Raw genomic sequence first — 24,719 nt, 5'->3', positions numbered from 1 at the left:
GTTTTGTTCCTTCAGTTTTTCCTTTGTTCCTATACTCCTCAGATGAGTGAAATCATTTGGTATTTCTCTTTCTCTGCTTGGCTTATTTCACTGAGCATAATACTCTCCAGCTCCATCCATGTTGCTGCAAATGGTTGGATTTTTCCACTTCTTATGGCTGAGTAGTATTCCATTGTGTATATGTACCACATCTTCTTTATCCATTCATCTACAGATGGACATTTAGGTTGCTTCCAATTCTTGGCTATTGTAAATAGTGCTGCGATAAACATAGGAGTGCATCTGTCTTTCTCAAACTTGATTGCTGCGTTCTTAGGGTAAATTCCTAGGAGTGGAATTCCTGGGTCAAATGGTAGGTCTGTTTTGAGCATTTTGATGCACCTCCATACTGCTTTCCACAATGGTTGAACTAATTTACATTCCCACCAGCAGTGTAGGAGGGTTCCCCTTTCTCCACAGCCTCGCCAACATTTGTTGTTGTTTGTCTTTTGGATGGCAGCTATCCTTACTGGTGTGAGGTGATACCTCATTGTAGTTTTAATTTGCATTTCTCTGATAATTAGCGATGTGGAGCATCTTTTCATGTGTCTCTTGGCCATCTGTATTTCTTTTTTGGAGAACTGTCTGTTCAGTTCCTCTGCCCATTTTTTAATTGGGTTATTTGTTTTTTGTTTGTTGAGGCGTGTGAGCTCTTTATATATTCTGGACGTCAAGCCTTTATCAGATCTGTCATTTTCAAATATATTCTCCCATACTGTAGGGTTCCTTTTTGTTCTATTGATGGTGTCTTTCGCTGTACAGAAGCTTTTCAGCTTAATGTAGTCCCACTTGCTCATTTTTGCTGTTGTTTTCCTTGCCCGGGGAGATATGTTCAAGAAGAGATCACTCATGTTTATGTCTAAGAGGTTTTTGCCTATGTTTTTTTCCAAGAGTTTAATGGTTTCGTGACTTACATTCAGGTCTTTGATCCATTTTGAGTTTACCTTTGTATATGGGGTTAGACAATGGTCCAGTTTCATTCTCCTACATGTAGCTGTCCAGTTTTGCCAGCACCATCTGTTGAAGAGACTGTCATTTTGCCATTGTATGTCCATGGCTCCTTTATCAAATATTAATTGACCATATATGTTTGGGTTAATTTCTGGGGTCTCTAATCTGTTCCACTGGTCTGTGGCTCTGTTCTTGTGCCAGTACCAAATTGTCTTGATTACTATGGCTTTGTAGTAGAGCTTGAAGTTGGGGAGTGAGATCCCCCCTACTTTATTCTTCTTTTTCAGGATTGCTTTGGCTATTCGGGGTCTTTGGTGTTTCCATATGAATTTTTGAATTATTTGTTCCAATTCATTGAAGAATGTTGCTGGTAATTTGAGAGGGATTGCATCAAATTTGTATATTGCTTTCGGCAGGATGGCCATTTTGACGATATTAATTCTTCCTAGCCATGAGCATGGGATGAGTTTCCATTTATTAGTGTCCCCTTTAATTTCTCTTAAGAGTGACTTGTAGTTTTCAGAGTATAAGTCTTTCACTTCCTTGGTTAGGTTTATTCCTAGGTATTTTATTCTTTTTGATGCAATGGTGAATGGAATTGTTTTCCTGATTTCTCTTTCTATTGATTCGTTGTTAGTGTATAGGAAAGCTACAGATTTCTGTGTGTTGATTTTGTATCCTGCAACTTTGCTGTATTCCGATATCAGTTCTAGTAGTTTTGGAGTGGAGTCTTTAGGGTTTTTTATGTACAGTATCATATCATCTGCAAATAGTGACAGTTTAACTTCTTCTTTACCAATCTGGATTCCTTGTATTTCTTTGTTTTGTCTGATTGCCGTGGCTAGGACCTCCAGTACTATGTTAAATAACAGTGGGGAGAGTGGGCATCCCTGTCTGGTTCCCGATCTCAGTGGAAATGCTTTCAGCTTCTCGCTGTTCAGTATAATGCTGGCTGTGGGTTTATCATATATGGCCTTTATTATGTTGAGGTACTTGCCCTCTATTCCCATTTTGCTGAGAGTTTTTATCATGAATGGATGTTGAATTTTGTCAAATGCTTTTTCAGCATCTATGGAGATGATCATGTGGTTTTTGTCTTTCTTTTTGTTGATGTGGTGGATGATGTTGATGGATTTTCGAATGTTGTACCATCCTTGCATCCCTGGGATGAACCCCACTTGGTCATGGTGTATGATCCTTTTGATATACTGTTGAATTCTGTTTGCTAATATTTTATTGAGTATTTTTGCATCTACATTCATCAGGGATATTGGTCTGTAATTTTCTTTTTTGGTGGGGTCTTTGCCTGGTTTTGGTATTAGGGTGATGTTGGCTTCATAGAATGAGTTTGGGAGTATTCCCTCTTCTTCTATTTTGTGGAACACTTTAAGGAGAATGGGTATTATGTCTTCTCTGTGTGTCTGATAAAATTCCGAGGTAAATCCGTCCGGCCCCGGGGTTTTGTTCTTGGGTAGTTTTTTGATTACTGTTTCAATTTCTTTGCTTGTAATTGGTTTGTTTAACTTTTGTGTTTCTTCCTTGGTCAGTCTTGGGAGGTTGTATTTTTCTAGGAAGTTGTCCATTTCTTCTAGGTTTTCCAGCTTGTTGGCATATAGGTTTTCATAGTAGTCTTTAATAATTCTTTGTATTTCTGTGGAGTCTGTCGTGATTTTTCCATTCTCATTTCTGATTATGTTGATTTGTGTTGACTCTCTTTTTCTCTTAATAAGTTGGGCTAGAGGCTTATCTATTTTGTTCATTTTCTCAAAGAACCAGCTCTTGGTTTCGTTGATTTTTGCTATTGTTTTATTCTTCTCAATTTTGTTTATTTCTTCTCTGATCTTTATTATGTCCCTCCTTCTGCTGACTTTAGGCCTCATTTGTTCTTCTTTTTCCAGTTTTAATAGTTGTGATGTTAGACTATTCATTTGGGATTGTTCTTCCTTCTTCAAGTGTGCCTGGATTGCTATATACTTTCCTCTTAAGACTGCTTTCGCTGCATCCCACAGAAGTTGGGGCTTAGTGTTGTTGTTGTCATTTGTTTCTATATATTCCTTGATCTCTATTTTGATTTGTTCATTGATCCATTGATTATTTAGTAGCATGTTGTTAAGCCTCCATGTGTTTGTGAGCCTTTTTGTTTTCTTTGTAGAATTTATTTCTACTTTCATACCTTTGTGGTCTGAAAAATTGGTTGGTAGAATTTCAATATTGTGGAATTTACTGAGGCTCTTTTTGTGAGCTAGTATGTGGTCTATTCTGGAGAATGTTCCATGTGCACTTGAGAAGAATGTATATCCTGTTGCTTTTGGATGTAAAGTTCTATAGATGTCTATTAGGTCCATCTGTTCTAGTGTGTTGTTCAGTGCCTGTGTGTCTTTACTTATTTTCTGCCCGGTGGATCTATCCTTTGGGGTGAGTGGTGTGTTGAAGTCTCCTACAATGAATGCATTGCAGTCTATTTCCCTCTTTAGTTCTGTTAGTATTTGCTTCACATATGCTGGTGCTCCTGTATTGGGTGCATATATATTTAGAATGGTTATATCCTCTTGTTGGACTAAGCCCTTTATCATTATGTAGTGGCCTTCTTTATCTCTTGTTACTTTCTTTGTTTTGAAGTCTATTTTGTCTGATATTAGTACTGCAACCCCTGCTTTCTTCTCACTGTTGTTTGCCTGAAATATGTTTTTCCATCCCTTGACTTTTAGTCTATGCTTATCTTTGGGTTTAAGGTGAGTTTCTTGTAAGCAGCATATAGATGGGTCTTGCTTTTTTATCCATTCTATTACTCTATGTCTTTTGATTGGTGCATTAAGTCCATTTACATTTAGGGTGACTATTGAAAGATATGTACTTATTGCCATTGCAGGCTTTAGATTCGTGGTTACCAAAGGTTCAAGGTTAGCTTCTTTAGTATCTTACTGCCTAACTTAGCTCGCTTATTGAGCTGTTATATACACTGTCTGGAGAGTCTTTTCTTCTCTCCCTTCTTATTCCTCCTCCTCCATTCTTCATATGTTGTGTGTTTTGTTCTGTGCTCTTTTTAGGGGTGCTCCCATCTAGAGCAGTCCCTGTAGGATGCCCTGTAGAGGTGGTTTGTGGGAAGCAAATTCCCTCAGCTTTTGCTTGTCTGGGAATTGTTTGATCCCACCATCATATTTAAATGATAGTCGTGCTGGATACAGTATCCTTGGTTCAAGGCCCTTCTGTTTCATTGCATTAAGTATATCATGCCATTCTCTTCTGGCCTGTAGGGTTTCTGTTGAGAAGTCTGATGTTAGCCTGATTGGTTTTCCTTTATAGGTGACCTTTTTCTCTCTAGCTGCCTTTAAAACTCTTTCCTTGTCCTTGATCCTTGCCATTTTAATTATTATGTGTCTTGGTGTTGTCCTCCTTGGATCCTTTCTGTTGGGGGTTCTGTATAATTCCATGGTCTGTTCGATTATTTCCTCCCCCAGTTTGGGGAAGTTTTCAGCAATTATTTCTTCAAAGAGAATTTCTATCCCTTTTCCTCTTTCTTCCTCTTCTGGTATCCCTATAATACGAATGTTTTTCCTTTTGTATTGGTCACATATTTCTCTTAGTGTTGTTTCATTCCTGGAGATCCTTTTATCTCTCTCTATGTCAGCTTCTATACGTTCCTGTTCTCTGGCTTCTATTCCTTCAATGGCCTCTTGCATCTTATCCATTCTGCTTATAAATCCTTCCAGGGATTGTTTCACTTCTGTGATCTCTTTCCTGACATCTGTGATCTCCTTCCGGACTTCATCCCACTGCTCTTGCATTTTTCTCTGCATCTCATCCCATTGCTCTTGCATTTTTTTCTGCATCTCTGTCAGCATGTTCATGATTTTTATTTTGAATTCTTTTTCAGGAAGACTAGTTAGGTCTGTCTCCTTCTCAGGTGTTGTCTCTGTGATCTTTGTCTGCCTGTAGTTTTGCCTTTTCATGGTGATAGAGATAGTTTGCAGAGCTGGTACACGTGACCGCTGGAAGAGCTTCCCTTCTTGTTGGTTTGTAGCCTTTTCCTGGGAGAATAGCGACCTCTAGTGGCTTGTGCTGGGCAGCTGTGCGCAGACAGGGCTTCTGCTTCCTGCCCAGTTGCTTTGGGGTTTATCTCCGCTGTTGCTGTGGGCTTGGCCTGGCTGGGGCTGTTCCTCCAAAATGGTGGAGCCCCGTTGGAGGGGGAGCAGCCAGGAGACTATTTATCTCCGTAAGGGGCCTCTGTGCTCCCTGCTGCCCAGGGGGTTAGAGTGCCCAGAGATCCCCAGATTCCCTACTTCTGGTCTAAGTGACCTGTCCTGCCCCTTTAAGATTTCCAAAAAGCACTCTCCAAACCAAAACAACAGCAGCAACAATGAGAGAGGGAACAGAAACAAAGAGAAAAAAAAAAAGGAAAAAAAAGGAAAAAACAAGCGATTTTTTTTTTTTTTTTTTTTTGTCCTCAGGTGCCGGTCCCAGGCACCCACTCACTGGTCCTGCTGCCCTGTCTCCCTAGCACCAGGGTCCCTGTCCTTTCAAGGCTTCCAAAAAGCACCCACCCACCGGTCCCACAGGGAAGGAACGCTCAATATTCTTTGTCCTCAGGCACTGGTCCCACGCACCCGCTCACCAGTCCCGCCGCCCTGCCTCCCTAGCACCGGGGTCCCTGTCCCTTCAAGGCTTCCAAAAAGCACTCGGCAAAAAGAGAGAAAAAAAAGGGGAAAAACGCGCGATTTCTTCCGTCCTCAGGTGCTGGTCTCAGGCACCCACCCACCGGTCCCACAGGGAAAAATGCGGGATATTCTTTGTCCTCAGGTGCCGGTCCCAGGCACCCGCTCACCAGTCCCGCCGCCCTGCCTCCCTAGCACCGGGGTCCCTGTCCCTTTTAGGCTTCCAAAAAGCACTCGCAGAAAAGAGAAAAAAAAAAAAGGGGAAAAACGCGCGATTTCCTCTGTCCTCAAGTGCCGGTCTCAGGCACCTGCCCACCGGTCCCGCAGGGAAAAACGGGGGATATTCTTTGTCCTCAGGCGCCGGTCCCAGCCACCCGCTCACCAGTCCCGCCACCGTGCCTCCCTAGCACTGGGGTCCCCGTCCCTTCAAGGCTTCCAAAAAGTGCTCGCCAAAAAGAGAAAAAAAAAAAAAAAGGGGAAAAACGCGCGACCTCCTCCGTCCTCAGGCACCGGTCTCAGGCACCCGCCCCCAGGTCTCACAGGGAGAAACGCGGGATATTCTTTGTCCTCCGGCGCCGTTCCCAGGCACCTCCTCACCGGTCCCGCCACCCTGCCTCCCCAGCAACGGGGGCCCGTCCCTCTAAGGCTTCCAAAAAGCGCTCGCCAAAAAAAAACAAACAAAAAAAACCGCTCCGGTTTCTCTCCACCCGCCGGGAGCCGGGGGGAGGGGCGCTCGGGTCCCGCCGGGCTGGGGCTTGTATCTTACCCCCTTCACAAGGCGCTGGGTTCTTGCAGGTGTGGATGTGGTCTGGATGTTGTCCTGTGTCCTGTGGTCTCTATTTTAGGAAGATTTTTCTTTGTTATATTTTCATAGCTCTATGTGTTTTTGGGAGGAGATTTCCACTGCTCTACTCACGCCCCCATCTTGGCTCCGCCTCTCTATTCTCAATTTTATTTATTTCTTCTCTGATCTTTATTATGTCCTTCCTTCTGCTGACTTTGGGCTTCATTTGTTCTTCCTTTTCCAATTTCAATAATTGTGACTTTCGACTATTCATTTGGGATTGTTCTTCCTTCTTTAAATAGGCCTGGATTGCTGTATACTTTCTTCTTAGAACTGCCTTCGCTGCATCCCACAGAAGTTGGGGCATTGTGCTGTTGTTTTCATTTGTCTCCATATATTGCTTGATCCCTGTTTTTGTTTGGTCATTGATCCACTGATTATTTAGGAGCATGTTGTTAAGCCTACATGTGTTTGTGGGCTTTTTTGTTTTCTTTGTGTAATTTATTTCTAGTTTCATACCTTTGTGGTCTGAGAAGCTGGTTGGTACAATTTCAATCCTTTTGAATTTACTGAGGCTCTTTTTGTGGCCCAGTATATGATCTAGTCTTGAAAAAGTTCCATGTGCCCTTGAGAAGAATGTGTATCCTGTTACTTTTGGATGGAGTGTTCTGTAGGTGTCTATTAGGTCCGTCTGTTATAATATGTTGTTCAGTGTCTCTGTGTCCTTACTTATTTTCTGTCTGCTGGATCTGTCCTTTTGAGTCAGTGGTATGTTGAAGTCTCCTAAAATGAATGCATTGCATTCTATTTCCCCCTTTAATTCTGTTAGTATTTGTTTCACATATGTAGGTGCTCCTATGTTGGGTGCATAGATATTTATAATAGTTATATCCTCTTCTTGGACTGACCCCTTTATCATTATGTAATGTTCTTCTTTGTCCCTAGTTACTTTCTTTGTTTTGAAGTCTATTTTGTCTGATACAAGTACTGCAACTCCTGCTTTTTTCTCCCTATTAGTTGCATTAAATATCTTTTTCCATTCCTTTTCTTTCAGTCTGTGTGTGTCTTTGGGTTTGAAGTGAGTCTCTTCTAAGCAGCATGTATATGGGTCTTGTTTTTTTAATCCATTCAGTAACTCTATGTCTTTTGATTGGCGCATTCAGACCATTTACATTTAGGGTGATTATTGATAGGTATGTACTTATTGCCATTGCAGGCTTTAGATTCATGGTTACCAAAGGTTCAAAGGTAATTCCCTTACTATCTAACAGTCAAATTTAACTCACTTAGTATGCTATTACAAACACAACCTAAAGGTTCTTTTTTTTCCCTCCTTTTTCTTCCGCCTCCATTCTTTATATATTAGGTATCATATTCTGTACTCTTTTTCTATCCCTTGATTGACTTTAGGGGTAGTTGATTTGATTTTGCATCTGCTTAATAATTAATTGTTATGCTTTCTTTACTGTGGTTTTATTTCCCCTGGTGACAGCTATTCAGCCTTAGGAACACTTCCATCTATAGCAGTCCCTCCAAAATACACTGTAGAGATGGTTTGTGGGAGGTAAATTCTCTCAGCTTTTGCTTATCTGGAAATTGTTTAATCCCTCCTTCAAATTTAAATGATAATCTTTCCAGGTAGAGTATTCTTGGTTTGAGGCCCTTCTATTTAATTTTATTAAATATATCATGTCACTTCTGACCTTTAAGGTTTCTTTTGGGAAGTCTGAAGATAGCCTGATGGGTTTTCCTTTGTATGTAATGTTTTTCTCTGTATGGCTGCCTTTAATGGTCTGTTCTTATCCTTGATCTTTGCCATTTTAATTATTATATGTCTTGGTGTTGTCTTCCTTGGGTCCCTCGTGTTGCGAGATCTGTGCACCTCCATGGCCTGAGAGAATATCTCCCCCAGTTTCCTGCTTCCTGGCTGCAGTACCTGTCTCCACTGTCAAAACCAGTAGGCCGAGCAGACAGATGTAAGCCTCTGTGCTTTGCATTTGTAGCTGCTGTGGGTGGTGCCTCCCTCTGGCTGACCTGATGTTGGGGCAGGGACTGCTGGTTTGTAAGCTGTTGCATTTAAGTGCTCATCTAGACACTGCCTCTGACCTCACAAGCTTGCAGCTCAGGAGACATTTCCCAGGGACACTTGCAGGATGAGTACCATTTTTGGCATATAGCAGGTGCTTGGCCTTTGTGGGTGAGTAAACATACTCAGTCTGTGAAAAGTCCAGATGAAGGAAATAATTTCTGTGAATAAGAATCATCTCTGCTTTTGAATAAAATGCAGAGTCGTGGGCCACTTACAAAAAGCATGATTTGGAGAGCTTGGGGTATGTGGGGGCCCGGCCTATGGCTGAGGGTGAGCCCCACTCTAGCTGGACAATGCCCTAAAGATGGCGCCTGCTTCCTAGACACCACCCTTCCTTGCCCTACAGCTCAGCGCATAAGGAAGTCTCCATGATTGGCTTGTCCCCATTTCCGTGCTCGTGCTCATAGCATGCTTTTCACATGTTTCCAATAAGACTGAACCTGGCGCATGATCAGTCAGCTGATTGGTTGGGATATGCTATATAAGCTGCTGCCCTGGAGGAAGTGGTTGTTGTTTTTTGCTTTTGCCTTTTGCTAGATGGATGCTCGGACGCCCATAATAAAGATTCCTAACGAACCAGGCCTTCGGTGATCATTCTCCTGCCGTCGCCCTAGATGGCGGGACGCGATAGCTGGTGCCGAAACCCGGGATGAAAACCTGGCGTCCGAGGACGGAGTGGAACTTCTCACCCTGCGGCGATCCGAGTGGACACCCTTTGGAAGAGTTACACGAGTGACTGACATTTTGGAGAGTGGTGAGTATGGTCAGGGACAAAGTGAAAGCAACATCAGGTCGTGCGAATGCAAGCAATTGTGGTGTGTGTGTTTAGCCTTTGTGTTCCTTGTCTTGTTCTGTCTTAGTCTGTATATGTTTCTGCGTTTCCTCACAAAAGAATAAGAGCGCTGTGGAAAGTTCGCAGGTAAAGCAATGTAGACTAAAGTTCGCGGGAAGCGATGAAAACCAGTTAGCGAGGACTCTCAGGCTGTAAGGAGACTCAATTCAGGGGTATGAGCGTGGGCGCACGTAACCTCAACTTAGAATAGAGTCAACCTCCTTTCCTCCACACTATGGGTTCAGAGGTGTCTAGGATGCGGGTGGAGGAACCACTCCGGGCACTCCTAAGGGCTAATGGAGAGGGGGAGGAAGTCCTGGAAGATGTCTGGGAGGAAAGATCCTCCGCTAGGACCTCAGAGAGGGGTTCCGAGTGAGGAGGATCTACAGATGAGGAAGGGGAGCTATCGGGGGAGGAATTAGAAAAGCATATAAGGAGACTTAGAATTGCCCAGAGGAAGGAATGCCCTATCCCCCGCAGTTATCCCTCCCTAACGCAGCTGAGGCAACAAAAAGAGGAAGAGGAGTCGGAGGACACCCCCCTCTCAACATCCCTGAAACCGTCCTTGAAAATGTTGCTGTCAGCCCCCCCTCTTCCTCCGGCTTCATTTGCAGAACTGCCCCCGTATCACGTACAGCCCTGTCGTCGTACATGTGATTGCAATCAAGGACTAGAAAGGGGGGTGGAGGGAGTGGCTGAGAGAACAAGGAAGTGCCGCTTTCCCTGTATTTGAAGACCCTAATACATAACAGAGGTATCATCAAGCCCTAGATTTCAAGGTCATTAAAAGTCTGAAGGAAGCATCCACAACGTATGACCCCCAGGCAGCTTTCACTGTTTCTTTAGTAGAGTCAGTAGCTTCTCTTAATCTGACGCCGGATGATTGGGCCAATGTAGCAAGAGCAGCCCTCTCTGGAGGTCAGTACCTGACATTTAAGACAGCCTGGCAAGAATTTTCACAGGACACGGCTCGGCGTAATGCCGCAGCAGGTAATCATCAATGGAACTTAGACATGTTGATGGGCATGGGTCCATATTTGGGTCAACAGAATCAGGTAGGGTTCCCCCCAGAGGTATATATGCAAATAGCCGTGGCAGCAGTGAGGGCCTGGAAGACGCTGCAAGGCACAGGTGACCTACAGGGTCAGCTGTCAAAGGTGTTGCAAGGATCTAATGAGCCATATGCAGACTTTCTAGCCAGACTGATGCAAACAGCCGGTTGCATATTTGGTGATGTTGATACTGCTATGCCCCTTGTGAAGCAGCTGGCCTATGAGCAGGCCAACAAATGGTGTAGGGCGGCCATAAGACCCTGGAAGAACAAAGATCTGAGTACTTATATTAAGGTTTGTAGGGACATTAATGACAGCGTGGTGCAAGGACAGGTTATGGCCGCAGCCATAACTCAGGGATTGAGAGATGCTCGTGGCAGGTCAACCCCTCCTGGGGCCTGTTTCTACTGCAAACAAATGGGTCATTTGAAAAGAGATTGTCCCAAGTTGAAGGAAGCCAACGAACCTGCTAGCAGGCCCAAACCAAGATTATGCCCGAGATGTAGAAAAGGAAATCACTGGGCCAGTGAGTGTAGGTCAGTGGTGGATGTGGAAGGCTGACCGCTGCCCCCTCAAGAGCCAGAAAACGGGAGGAGGGGCCCTCCACCTCAGGGCCCGCAAATGTATGGGGTGGTTCAACAGATACCCAGAACTCACCACCCTTTGACAGATCAGGGAGTTCACCCAGCACCGAGGGATCACGGAGAGCAACAGCAGGAAGCACAGGAGTGGACATCTGTGCCGCCACCAGACTCGTATTGACCCCCGAGATGGGAGTTCAAGTTGTAGAGTCAGATTTTAAGGGACCTTTGGCAAAAGGAGTAGTGGGTCTCTTATTGGGCCGGAGCTCCACTACTAAAGCAGGGTTAATAGTACACCCAGGAGTTATAGATCCAGACTATGAAGGAATAGTTAAAATTATGGTCTCCTCCCCATGAGGAATCATGGCTATTAGCCCAGGAGATCGCATTGCTCAAATTCTTATGCTTCCTAGCAAACATGATTTGTATGCTCATAAAAATGCTGTTCGAGGACAGCAAGGGTTTGGGTCTTCTGGGGCTCTGCTGGCTTGTCTTACATTGGATTTGGGAACCAGGCCCATGCACACCTTAGACATCAGAGGTAGGCATTTCTCAGGATTGCTGGACACAGGAGCAGACCGTAATATCATAAAGGAAGATGAATGGCCAAAGGAATGGCCTTTAAATCGAGCTGCACAAACCTTAAGAGGACTTGGGATAGCCCAAGCGCCCCTATGTAGTGCTGCTTCACTGTCTTGGATGGACCAAGAAGGGCACGAGGGGATAATTCAACCCTTCGTGCTAAACATACCCGTGTCCCTCTGGGAAGAGATGTACTAACCCAAATGAATCTCAAATTGACCACGGAAACTTTCTACAGCGAACAGTCTAACTGCATTATGAAAAGACAGGGCTACCCCGGGACAGGTGACTTGGGAAGAACTTGTCAGGTCGAGAAAAGCCCATTCCTTTGTCTAACATTACGCCCAGTCGATTTGGAGGGCCCGGGCTGGGTTTTTCCTCGGGGCCACTGAAGGAGAACAGCAAATAAAGATTCAGTGGCGATCTGAGAATCCTGTGTGGGTTCCTCAGTGGCCCCTTACTAAAGAGAAGAAGGAAGCAGCCCACACTTTAGTACAGGAGCAGCTTGCTGCCAAGCATATTCAGGCCTCTACCTCCCCCTGGATAAGAAAGAAAACAGGGAAGTAGAGGCTTTTACATGACCTTAGAGCTGTAAATAAGCAGATGGTGCTTATGGGCTCAATACAACTGGGTTTGCCACTGCCCATGGCCCTGCCTAAGGCATCTATCATTATATGGATGACATCCTTTTGTGTCATGAGAGCAGCAGGGAGCTAGAGACAACCCTCAGGGTCAGGGTATGGTGGAACGCACCCACCTCACCCTCAAGAATGCCTTATATAAACAAAAAGGGGGAAAGGAGAAGACTTTAGATCCCCCAGAGACAAATTAAACATCATATTATTCATTTTAAACTTTTTGACACTGGACAAAAATGGCCGCAGTGCAGCAGAGTGGCATGGCCAACAATCCAATCCAAAACACATGCCTAAAGTTTTGTGAAGGATGTGTTGGAAGGAACATGGAAAGGCCCGGACCCAGTGATAATCTGGACCCGAGGCTCAGTTTGTGTTTTTCCACAGGACCAGCAGAACCCCGTTTGGGTGCCTGAACATCTGATATGCAGAGTGGAAAACCCCAGAGCGGAGGTACAAGATGATCGCACTGCTTCTGCTCCTGCCGTGGATCCTACAGCAGGTGACGGCAGAGCCGAGCTGCAGCTTCAGCCACCGCCGCACTATCTCCATTCCTATGGCAGAGATGCTGAATGGTCTGTCCCAGGCCACTGCCTCGGCAATGACAACGCAGAACGTCATCAACAGCCATTTTAAGAATGGGATGGCCTTGGTCAACCAACGCATGAACCTTCTTCAAGAACAATTGGACCTCTTGGGGGAGGTTTTGTCTGTGGGCTGCGTATATGGGGGTGTATTACTGGTATTCCTTTTCATAATTATTCTAAAGATGCCAACTTGTCCAGACAGTTAGGCAAGATGTTAACCACAAATTGGTCCAGTGAGCTTGACGAGCTCACCACTCAGCTATGGTTAGAAATTTTGAATGTTAGCTCCAAGAAGGTAGAGATGCTCTCCGTAGCTCAAATAGCTGAAGCTGTGTTAAATGCCACCAAAGCCTGGTCAGGTGTAGGTGTCATAGGAATATTGCTAATTGTGGGCCTCCTCCTGCTTGGGAGGAAAGTCTGTTAACAGAAGGTCCTGTTGCAGGCCATGGCAGCACTAGAGGAAGGCATCTCCCCTAGAGTATGGCTTAATATGCTGGGTCAGTAGTCAAGGATGGGTAAGATCGGGAGCTGCGCATATCAACCTAAGACAGGGCACAGACCTAAGTTGTCTGTTGCCTGAGGACGGGTAAGAATGCCGCAGACTCCGGACGACCTAAGACAGGCATGATCTCAACAGCCCTTTGGTTATAAAACAATAAAGGGGGAGATGTGGGGGCCCGGCCTATGGCCGAGGCTGAGCCCCACTCTAGCTGGACAACACCCTAAAGATGGCGCCTGATTCCTAGACACCACCCTTCCTGGCCCTACAGCTCAGCGCATAAGGAAGTCTCCATGATTGGCTTGTCCCCATTTCCGTGCTCGTGCTCATAGCATGCTTTTCACATGTTTCCAATAAGACTGAACCTGGCGCATGATCAGTCAGCTGATTGGTTGGGATATGCTATATAAGCTGCTGCCCTGGAGGAAGTGGTTGTTGTTTTTTGCTTTTGCCTTTTGCTAGATGGATGCTCGGACGCCCATAATAAAGATTCCTAACGAACCAGGCCTTCGGTGATCATTCTCCTGCCGTCGCCCTAAATGGCGGGACGCGATAGCTGGTGCCGAAACCCGGGATGAAAACCTGGCGTCCGAGGACGGAGTGGAACTTCTCACCCTGCGGCGATCCGAGTGGACACCCTTTGGAAGAGTTACACGAGTGACTGACATTTTGGAGAGTGGTGAGTATGGTCAGGGACAAAGTGAAAGCAACATCAGGTCGTGCGAATGCAAGCAATTGTGGTGTGTGTGTTTAGCCTTTGTGTTCCTTGTCTTGTTCTGTCTTAGTCTGTATATGTTTCTGCGTTTCCTCACAAAAGAATAAGAGCGCTGTGGAAAGTTCGCAGGTAAAGCAATGTAGACTAAAGTTCGCGGGAAGCGATGAAAACCAGTTAGCGAGGACTCTCAGGCTGTAAGGAGACTCAATTCAGGGGTATGAGCGTGGGCGCACGTAACCTCAACTTAGAATAGAGTCAACCTCCTTTCCTCCACACTATGGGTTCAGAGGTGTCTAGGATGCGGGTGGAGGAACCACTCCGGGCACTCCTAAGGGCTAATGGAGAGGGGGAGGAAGTCCTGGAAGATGTCTGGGAGGAAAGATCCTCCGCTAGGACCTCAGAGAGGGGTTCCGAGTGAGGAGGATCTACAGATGAGGAAGGGGAGCTATCGGGGGAGGAATTAGAAAAGCATATAAGGAGACTTAGAATTGCCCAGAGGAAGGAATGCCCTATCCCCCGCAGTTATCCCTCCCTAACGCAGCTGAGGCAACAAAAAGAGGAAGAGGAGTCGGAGGACACCCCCCTCTCAACATCCCTGAAACCGTCCTTGAAAATGTTGCTGTCAGCCCCCCCTCTTCCTCCGGCTTCATTTGCAGAACTGCCCCCGTATCACGTACAGCCCTGTCGTCGTACATGTGATTGCAATCAAGGACTAGAAAGGGGGGTGGAGGGAGTGGCTGAGAGAACAAGGAAGTGCCGCTTTCCCTGTATTTGAAGACCCTAATACATAACAGAGGTATCATCAAGCCCTAGATTTCAAGGTCATTAAAAGTCTGAAGGAAGCATCCACAACGTATGACCCCCAGGCAGCTTTCACTGTTTCTTTAGTAGAGTCAGTAGCTTCTCTTAATCTGACGCCGGATGATTGGGCCAATGTAGCAAGAGCAGCCCTCTCTGGAGGTCAGTACCTGACATTTAAGACAGCCTGGCAAGAATTTTCACAGGACACGGCTCGGCGTAATGCCGCAGCAGGTAATCATCAATGGAACTTAGACATGTTGATGGGCATGGGTCCATATTTGGGTCAACAGAATCAGGTAGGGTTCCCCCCAGAGGTATATATGCAAATAGCCGTGGCAGCAGTGAGGGCCTGGAAGACGCTGCAAGGCACAGGTGACCTACAGGGTCAGCTGTCAAAGGTGTTGCAAGGATCTAATGAGCCATATGCAGACTTTCTAGCCAGACTGATGCAAACAGCCGGTTGCATATTTGGTGATGTTGATACTGCTATGCCCCTTGTGAAGCAGCTGGCCTATGAGCAGGCCAACAAATGGTGTAGGGCGGCCATAAGACCCTGGAAGAACAAAGATCTGAGTACTTATATTAAGGTTTGTAGGGACATTAATGACAGCGTGGTGCAAGGACAGGTTATGGCCGCAGCCATAACTCAGGGATTGAGAGATGCTCGTGGCAGGTCAACCCCTCCTGGGGCCTGTTTCTACTGCAAACAAATGGGTCATTTGAAAAGAGATTGTCCCAAGTTGAAGGAAGCCAACGAACCTGCTAGCAGGCCCAAACCAAGATTATGCCCGAGATGTAGAAAAGGAAATCACTGGGCCAGTGAGTGTAGGTCAGTGGTGGATGTGGAAGGCTGACCGCTGCCCCCTCAAGAGCCAGAAAACGGGAGGAGGGGCCCTCCACCTCAGGGCCCGCAAATGTATGGGGTGGTTCAACAGATACCCAGAACTCACCACCCTTTGACAGATCAGGGAGTTCACCCAGCACCGAGGGATCACGGAGAGCAACAGCAGGAAGCACAGGAGTGGACATCTGTGCCGCCACCAGACTCGTATTGACCCCCGAGATGGGAGTTCAAGTTGTAGAGTCAGATTTTAAGGGACCTTTGGCAAAAGGAGTAGTGGGTCTCTTATTGGGCCGGAGCTCCACTACTAAAGCAGGGTTAATAGTACACCCAGGAGTTATAGATCCAGACTATGAAGGAATAGTTAAAATTATGGTCTCCTCCCCATGAGGAATCATGGCTATTAGCCCAGGAGATCGCATTGCTCAAATTCTTATGCTTCCTAGCAAACATGATTTGTATGCTCATAAAAATGCTGTTCGAGGACAGCAAGGGTTTGGGTCTTCTGGGGCTCTGCTGGCTTGTCTTACATTGGATTTGGGAACCAGGCCCATGCACACCTTAGACATCAGAGGTAGGCATTTCTCAGGATTGCTGGACACAGGAGCAGACCGTAATATCATAAAGGAAGATGAATGGCCAAAGGAATGGCCTTTAAATCGAGCTGCACAAACCTTAAGAGGACTTGGGATAGCCCAAGCGCCCCTATGTAGTGCTGCTTCACTGTCTTGGATGGACCAAGAAGGGCACGAGGGGATAATTCAACCCTTCGTGCTAAACATACCCGTGTCCCTCTGGGAAGAGATGTACTAACCCAAATGAATCTCAAATTGACCACGGAAACTTTCTACAGCGAACAGTCTAACTGCATTATGAAAAGACAGGGCTACCCCGGGACAGGTGACTTGGGAAGAACTTGTCAGGTCGAGAAAAGCCCATTCCTTTGTCTAACATTACGCCCAGTCGATTTGGAGGGCCCGGGCTGGGTTTTTCCTCGGGGCCACTGAAGGAGAACAGCAAATAAAGATTCAGTGGCGATCTGAGAATCCTGTGTGGGTTCCTCAGTGGCCCCTTACTAAAGAGAAGAAGGAAGCAGCCCACACTTTAGTACAGGAGCAGCTTGCTGCCAAGCATATTCAGGCCTCTACCTCCCCCTGGATAAGAAAGAAAACAGGGAAGTAGAGGCTTTTACATGACCTTAGAGCTGTAAATAAGCAGATGGTGCTTATGGGCTCAATACAACTGGGTTTGCCACTGCCCATGGCCCTGCCTAAGGCATCTATCATTATATGGATGACATCCTTTTGTGTCATGAGAGCAGCAGGGAGCTAGAGACAACCCTCAGGGTCAGGGTATGGTGGAACGCACCCACCTCACCCTCAAGAATGCCTTATATAAACAAAAAGGGGGAAAGGAGAAGACTTTAGATCCCCCAGAGACAAATTAAACATCATATTATTCATTTTAAACTTTTTGACACTGGACAAAAATGGCCGCAGTGCAGCAGAGTGGCACGGCCAACAATCCAATCCAAAACACATGCCTAAAGTTTTGTGAAGGATGTGTTGGAAGGAACATGGAAAGGCCCGGACCCAGTGATAATCTGGACCCGAGGCTCAGTTTGTGTTTTTCCACAGGACCAGCAGAACCCCGTTTGGGTGCCTGAACATCTGATATGCAGAGTGGAAAACCCCAGAGCGGAGGTACAAGATGATCGCACTGCTTCTGCTCCTGCCGTGGATCCTACAGCAGGTGACGGCAGAGCCGAGCTGCAGCTTCAGCCACCGCCGCACTATCTCCATTCCTATGGCAGAGATGCTGAATGGTCTGTCCCAGGCCACTGCCTCGGCAATGACAACGCAGAACGTCATCAACAGCCATTTTAAGAATGGGATGGCCTTGGTCAACCAACGCATGAACCTTCTTCAAGAACAATTGGACCTCTTGGGGGAGGTTTTGTCTGTGGGCTGCGTATATGGGGGTGTATTACTGGTATTCCTTTTCATAATTATTCTAAAGATGCCAACTTGTCCAGACAGTTAGGCAAGATGTTAACCACAAATTGGTCCAGTGAGCTTGACGAGCTCACCACTCAGCTATGGTTAGAAATTTTGAATGTTAGCTCCAAGAAGGTAGAGATGCTCTCCGTAGCTCAAATAGCTGAAGCTGTGTTAAATGCCACCAAAGCCTGGTCAGGTGTAGGTGTCATAGGAATATTGCTAATTGTGGGCCTCCTCCTGCTTGGGAGGAAAGTCTGTTAACAGAAGGTCCTGTTGCAGGCCATGGCAGCACTAGAGGAAGGCATCTCCCCTAGAGTATGGCTTAATATGCTGGGTCAGTAGTCAAGGATGGGTAAGATCGGGAGCTGCGCATATCAACCTAAGACAGGGCACAGACCTAAGTTGTCTGTTGCCTGAGGACGGGTAAGAATGCCGCAGACTCCGGACGACCTAAGACAGGCATGATCTCAACAGCCCTTTGGTTATAAAACAATAAAGGGGGAGATGTGGGGGCCCGGCCTATGGCCGAGGCTGAGCCCCACTCTAGCTGGACAACACCCTAAAGATGGCGCCTGATTCCTAGACACCACCCTTCCTGGCCCTACAGCTCAGCGCATAAGGAAGTCTCCATGATTGGCTTGTCCCCATTTCCGTGCTCGTGCTCATAGCATGCTTTTCACATGTTTCCAATAAGACTGAACCTGGCGCATGATCAGTCAGCTGATTGGTTGGGATATGCTATATAAGCTGCTGCCCTGGAGGAAGTGGTTGTTGTTTTTTGCTTTTGCCTTTTGCTAGATGGATGCTCGGACGCCCATAATAAAGATTCCTAACGAACCAGGCCTTCGGTGATCATTCTCCTGCCGTCGCCCTAAATGGCGGGACGCGATAGCTGGTGCCGAAACCCGGGATGAAAACCTGGCGTCCGAGGACGGAGTGGAACTTCTCACCCTGCGGCGATCCGAGTGGACACCCTTTGGAAGAGTTACACGAGTGACTGACATTTTGGAGAGTGGTGAGTATGGTCAGGGACAAAGTGAAAGCAACATCAGGTCGTGCGAATGCAAGCAATTGTGGTGTGTGTGTTTAGCCTTTGTGTTCCTTGTCTTGTTCTGTCTTAGTCTGTATATGTTTCTGCGTTTCCTCACAAAAGAATAAGAGCGCTGTGGAAAGTTCGCAGGTAAAGCAATGTAGACTAAAGTTCGCGGGAAGCGATGAAAACCAGTTAGCGAGGACTCTCAGGCTGTAAGGAGACTCAATTCAGGGGTATGAGCGTGGGCGCACGTAACCTCAACTTAGAATAGAGTCAACCTCCTTTCCTCCACACTATGGGTTCAGAGGTGTCTAGGATGCGGGTGGAGGAACCACTCCGGGCACTCCTAAGGGCTAATGGAGAGGGGGAGGAAGTCCTGGAAGATGTCTGGGAGGAAAGATCCTCCGCTAGGACCTCAGAGAGGGGTTCCGAGTGAGGAGGATCTACAGATGAGGAAGGGGAGCTATCGGGGGAGGAATTAGAAAAGCATATAAGGAGACTTAGAATTGCCCAGAGGAAGGAATGCCCTATCCCCCGCAGTTATCCCTCCCTAACGCAGCTGAGGCAACAAAAAGAGGAAGAGGAGTCGGAGGACACCCCCCTCTCAACATCCCTGAAACCGTCCTTGAAAATGTTGCTGTCAGCCCCCCCTCTTCCTCCGGCTTCATTTGCAGAACTGCCCCCGTATCACGTACAGCCCTGTCGTCGTACATGTGATTGCAATCAAGGACTAGAAAGGGGGGTGGAGGGAGTGGCTGAGAGAACAAGGAAGTGCCGCTTTCCCTGTATTTGAAGACCCTAATACATAACAGAGGTATCATCAAGCCCTAGATTTCAAGGTCATTAAAAGTCTGAAGGAAGCATCCACAACGTATGACCCCCAGGCAGCTTTCACTGTTTCTTTAGTAGAGTCAGTAGCTTCTCTTAATCTGACGCCGGATGATTGGGCCAATGTAGCAAGAGCAGCCCTCTCTGGAGGTCAGTACCTGACATTTAAGACAGCCTGGCAAGAATTTTCACAGGACACGGCTCGGCGTAATGCCGCAGCAGGTAATCATCAATGGAACTTAGACATGTTGATGGGCATGGGTCCATATTTGGGTCAACAGAATCAGGTAGGGTTCCCCCCAGAGGTATATATGCAAATAGCCGTGGCAGCAGTGAGGGCCTGGAAGACGCTGCAAGGCACAGGTGACCTACAGGGTCAGCTGTCAAAGGTGTTGCAAGGATCTAATGAGCCATATGCAGACTTTCTAGCCAGACTGATGCAAACAGCCGGTTGCATATTTGGTGATGTTGATACTGCTATGCCCCTTGTGAAGCAGCTGGCCTATGAGCAGGCCAACAAATGGTGTAGGGCGGCCATAAGACCCTGGAAGAACAAAGATCTGAGTACTTATATTAAGGTTTGTAGGGACATTAATGACAGCGTGGTGCAAGGACAGGTTATGGCCGCAGCCATAACTCAGGGATTGAGAGATGCTCGTGGCAGGTCAACCCCTCCTGGGGCCTGTTTCTACTGCAAACAAATGGGTCATTTGAAAAGAGATTGTCCCAAGTTGAAGGAAGCCAACGAACCTGCTAGCAGGCCCAAACCAAGATTATGCCCGAGATGTAGAAAAGGAAATCACTGGGCCAGTGAGTGTAGGTCAGTGGTGGATGTGGAAGGCTGACCGCTGCCCCCTCAAGAGCCAGAAAACGGGAGGAGGGGCCCTCCACCTCAGGGCCCGCAAATGTATGGGGTGGTTCAACAGATACCCAGAACTCACCACCCTTTGACAGATCAGGGAGTTCACCCAGCACCGAGGGATCACGGAGAGCAACAGCAGGAAGCACAGGAGTGGACATCTGTGCCGCCACCAGACTCGTATTGACCCCCGAGATGGGAGTTCAAGTTGTAGAGTCAGATTTTAAGGGACCTTTGGCAAAAGGAGTAGTGGGTCTCTTATTGGGCCGGAGCTCCACTACTAAAGCAGGGTTAATAGTACACCCAGGAGTTATAGATCCAGACTATGAAGGAATAGTTAAAATTATGGTCTCCTCCCCATGAGGAATCATGGCTATTAGCCCAGGAGATCGCATTGCTCAAATTCTTATGCTTCCTAGCAAACATGATTTGTATGCTCATAAAAATGCTGTTCGAGGACAGCAAGGGTTTGGGTCTTCTGGGGCTCTGCTGGCTTGTCTTACATTGGATTTGGGAACCAGGCCCATGCACACCTTAGACATCAGAGGTAGGCATTTCTCAGGATTGCTGGACACAGGAGCAGACCGTAATATCATAAAGGAAGATGAATGGCCAAAGGAATGGCCTTTAAATCGAGCTGCACAAACCTTAAGAGGACTTGGGATAGCCCAAGCGCCCCTATGTAGTGCTGCTTCACTGTCTTGGATGGACCAAGAAGGGCACGAGGGGATAATTCAACCCTTCGTGCTAAACATACCCGTGTCCCTCTGGGAAGAGATGTACTAACCCAAATGAATCTCAAATTGACCACGGAAACTTTCTACAGCGAACAGTCTAACTGCATTATGAAAAGACAGGGCTACCCCGGGACAGGTGACTTGGGAAGAACTTGTCAGGTCGAGAAAAGCCCATTCCTTTGTCTAACATTACGCCCAGTCGATTTGGAGGGCCCGGGCTGGGTTTTTCCTCGGGGCCACTGAAGGAGAACAGCAAATAAAGATTCAGTGGCGATCTGAGAATCCTGTGTGGGTTCCTCAGTGGCCCCTTACTAAAGAGAAGAAGGAAGCAGCCCACACTTTAGTACAGGAGCAGCTTGCTGCCAAGCATATTCAGGCCTCTACCTCCCCCTGGATAAGAAAGAAAACAGGGAAGTAGAGGCTTTTACATGACCTTAGAGCTGTAAATAAGCAGATGGTGCTTATGGGCTCAATACAACTGGGTTTGCCACTGCCCATGGCCCTGCCTAAGGCATCTATCATTATATGGATGACATCCTTTTGTGTCATGAGAGCAGCAGGGAGCTAGAGACAACCCTCAGGGTCAGGGTATGGTGGAACGCACCCACCTCACCCTCAAGAATGCCTTATATAAACAAAAAGGGGGAAAGGAGAAGACTTTAGATCCCCCAGAGACAAATTAAACATCATATTATTCATTTTAAACTTTTTGACACTGGACAAAAATGGCCGCAGTGCAGCAGAGTGGCACGGCCAACAATCCAATCCAAAACACATGCCTAAAGTTTTGTGAAGGATGTGTTGGAAGGAACATGGAAAGGCCCGGACCCAGTGATAATCTGGACCCGAGGCTCAGTTTGTGTTTTTCCACAGGACCAGCAGAACCCCGTTTGGGTGCCTGAACATCTGATATGCAGAGTGGAAAACCCCAGAGCGGAGGTACAAGATGATCGCACTGCTTCTGCTCCTGCCGTGGATCCTACAGCAGGTGACGGCAGAGCCGAGCTGCAGCTTCAGCCACCGCCGCACTATCTCCATTCCTATGGCAGAGATGCTGAATGGTCTGTCCCAGGCCACTGCCTCGGCAATGACAATGCAGAACGTCATCAACAGCCATTTTAAGAATGGGATGGCCTTGGTCAACCAACGCATGAACCTTCTTCAAGAACAATTGGACCTCTTGGGGGAGGTTTTGTCTGTGGGCTGCGTATATGGGGGTGTATTACTGGTATTCCTTTTCATAATTATTCTAAAGATGCCAACTTGTCCAGACAGTTAGGCAAGATGTTAACCACAAATTGGTCCAGTGAGCTTGACGAGCTCACCACTCAGCTATGGTTAGAAATTTTGAATGTTAGCTCCAAGAAGGTAGAGATGCTCTCCGTAGCTCAAATAGCTGAAGCTGTGTTAAATGCCACCAAAGCCTGGTCAGGTGTAGGTGTCATAGGAATATTGCTAATTGTGGGCCTCCTCCTGCTTGGGAGGAAAGTCTGTTAACAGAAGGTCCTGTTGCAGGCCATGGCAGCACTAGAGGAAGGCATCTCCCCTAGAGTATGGCTTAATATGCTGGGTCAGTAGTCAAGGATGGGTAAGATCGGGAGCTGCGCATATCAACCTAAGACAGGGCACAGACCTAAGTTGTCTGTTGCCTGAGGACGGGTAAGAATGCCGCAGACTCCGGACGACCTAAGACAGGCATGATCTCAACAGCCCTTTGGTTATAAAACAATAAAGGGGGAGATGTGGGGGCCCGGCCTATGGCCGAGGCTGAGCCCCACTCTAGCTGGACAACACCCTAAAGATGGCGCCTGATTCCTAGACACCACCCTTCCTGGCCCTACAGCTCAGCGCATAAGGAAGTCTCCATGATTGGCTTGTCCCCATTTCCGTGCTCGTGCTCATAGCATGCTTTTCACATGTTTCCAATAAGACTGAACCTGGCGCATGATCAGTCAGCTGATTGGTTGGGATATGCTATATAAGCTGCTGCCCTGGAGGAAGTGGTTGTTGTTTTTTGCTTTTGCCTTTCGCTAGATGGATGCTCGGATGCCCATAATAAAGATTCCTAACGAACCAGGCCTTCGGTGATCGTTCTCCTGCCGTCGTCCTAGATGGCGGGACGCAATAGGGGTAGGGTCCAGAAGTCTACATTTGAGCAACATCCCAAGTGATTCTTAGTGTACAGCTCAATGTAGTTTAACATATGTATACACTCATGTAACCATCACCCAGATCAAGATACCAAACATTCTTATTACTTCCTTTTTCCCCCTTCACCTATTTCATCCATCCTCACACCCCCACCCTTATGGCCACCACCAGTCTGTTCTGTGTGTTTATGAGTCTATTTCTGTTTTGTTTGTTTGTTTGCTTTGTTTCTATATTCCACATATAAGTGAAATCATGTGGTATTTGTCTTTCTCCACCTGGCTTATTTCATTGAGCATAATATCCTCTAGATCCATCCATGTTGTTGCAAGTGGCAATATTTTTTTCTTTCTTTATGCTGAATAATATCCCATTGTGTATATGTACATGTTTTTTATCCATTTACTGATGGACACTTAGGTTGCACTCATATCTTAGCTATTATAAATAATTAATGTAGCAATAAAAGGGGTACATGTATCTTTTCAAATCAGTTATTTTTTATTTGGGTTAATTCTCAAAAGTGGAATTACTGAGTCATACATTATTCCATTTTTAGGTTTTTGAGGAACCTCTACACTGCTTGCCACAGTAGCTGGACCAATTTACATCCCCACCAACAGTGTACAAGGGCTCCCTTTTCTCCACATCCTCACCAACATTTGTTATTTTTTGTCTTTTGGATGGTGGCCATTCTGACTGGTGTGAGGTGATATCTCACTTTCATTTTGATTTGCATTTCCCTGATGATTAAGGATGTGGAGCATCTTTTCATGTGCCTGTTGGCCATCTGTATGTTTTCCTTGGAAAATTGGTCCTTTGCCCATTTTGTAATCAGATTATTTGTTTTTTGGTGTTGAGTTCTTAATATATTTTGGATTTAGCTCCTTATCCAATGTACCATTTGCAAATATCTTCTCTCGTTCAATAGGTTGCCTTTTCATTTTGTTGATGGTTTCCTTTGCTGTTCAAAAGCATTTTAGTTTGATGTAGTACCACTTGTTTATTTTTGTTTTTCATTCCCTTGCATGGGGAGACACATCAAGAAAAAAATTCCTAATCCCATTATTTAAGAGTTGAATTCCTATGTTTTCTTCTTGGAGTTTTATTGTTTCAGATCTTTAATCCATTTTGATTATTTTATGGTTTCAGATCTTTATTTCATTTCAATAACCCAATTTTAAAATAGCTTTATTGAGGGCAATTAAGCTACAATAAATTGTAGGTATTTAAAGTACACAACTTGAAAAGTTTTGACATATGTATAGACCCATAAAACCATCACTATATTCAAGATAATGAACATGTAGGTCACCCAGAGTTGCTTCTTGCTCCCATATAATCTCACCATCCTGTTACTCCCAGCCCCATGTCCAAGGCAATCACTTATCTGCCTTTTGTCACTATAGATTAATTTGCATTTTCTAGAATTTTAAATGAATGAAATCCTCCAGTACATGCCTTTTCTCTTGGC

General features: G+C 46.2%; 1 long non-coding RNA gene across 2 annotated transcripts; it reads left to right on the top strand.

The window, feature by feature from the left end:
- The first annotated feature begins 8,592 nt into the window (after positions 1–8,592).
- LOC140844437 (uncharacterized) lies at positions 8,593–23,956 on the top strand. 2 transcript variants are annotated; one of them, XR_012122719.1, is made up of 4 exons: positions 8,593–9,269; positions 12,629–13,962; positions 17,278–18,655; positions 21,971–23,956. It is a non-coding gene; the product is annotated as an uncharacterized lncRNA (long non-coding RNA). The 2 variants fall into 2 exon arrangements; XR_012122718.1 differs by having other exon boundaries at positions 12,585–13,962.
- The last annotated feature ends 763 nt before the right edge of the window (positions 23,957–24,719 follow it).

This window comes from Manis javanica, chromosome 11 (assembly GCF_040802235.1).
Source record: "Manis javanica isolate MJ-LG chromosome 11, MJ_LKY, whole genome shotgun sequence".
Lineage (NCBI taxonomy): Eukaryota > Metazoa > Chordata > Mammalia > Pholidota > Manidae > Manis > Manis javanica.
The sequence above is the reverse complement of the archived record's forward strand: the minus strand, read 5'-3'. Positions and strand labels throughout refer to the sequence as shown.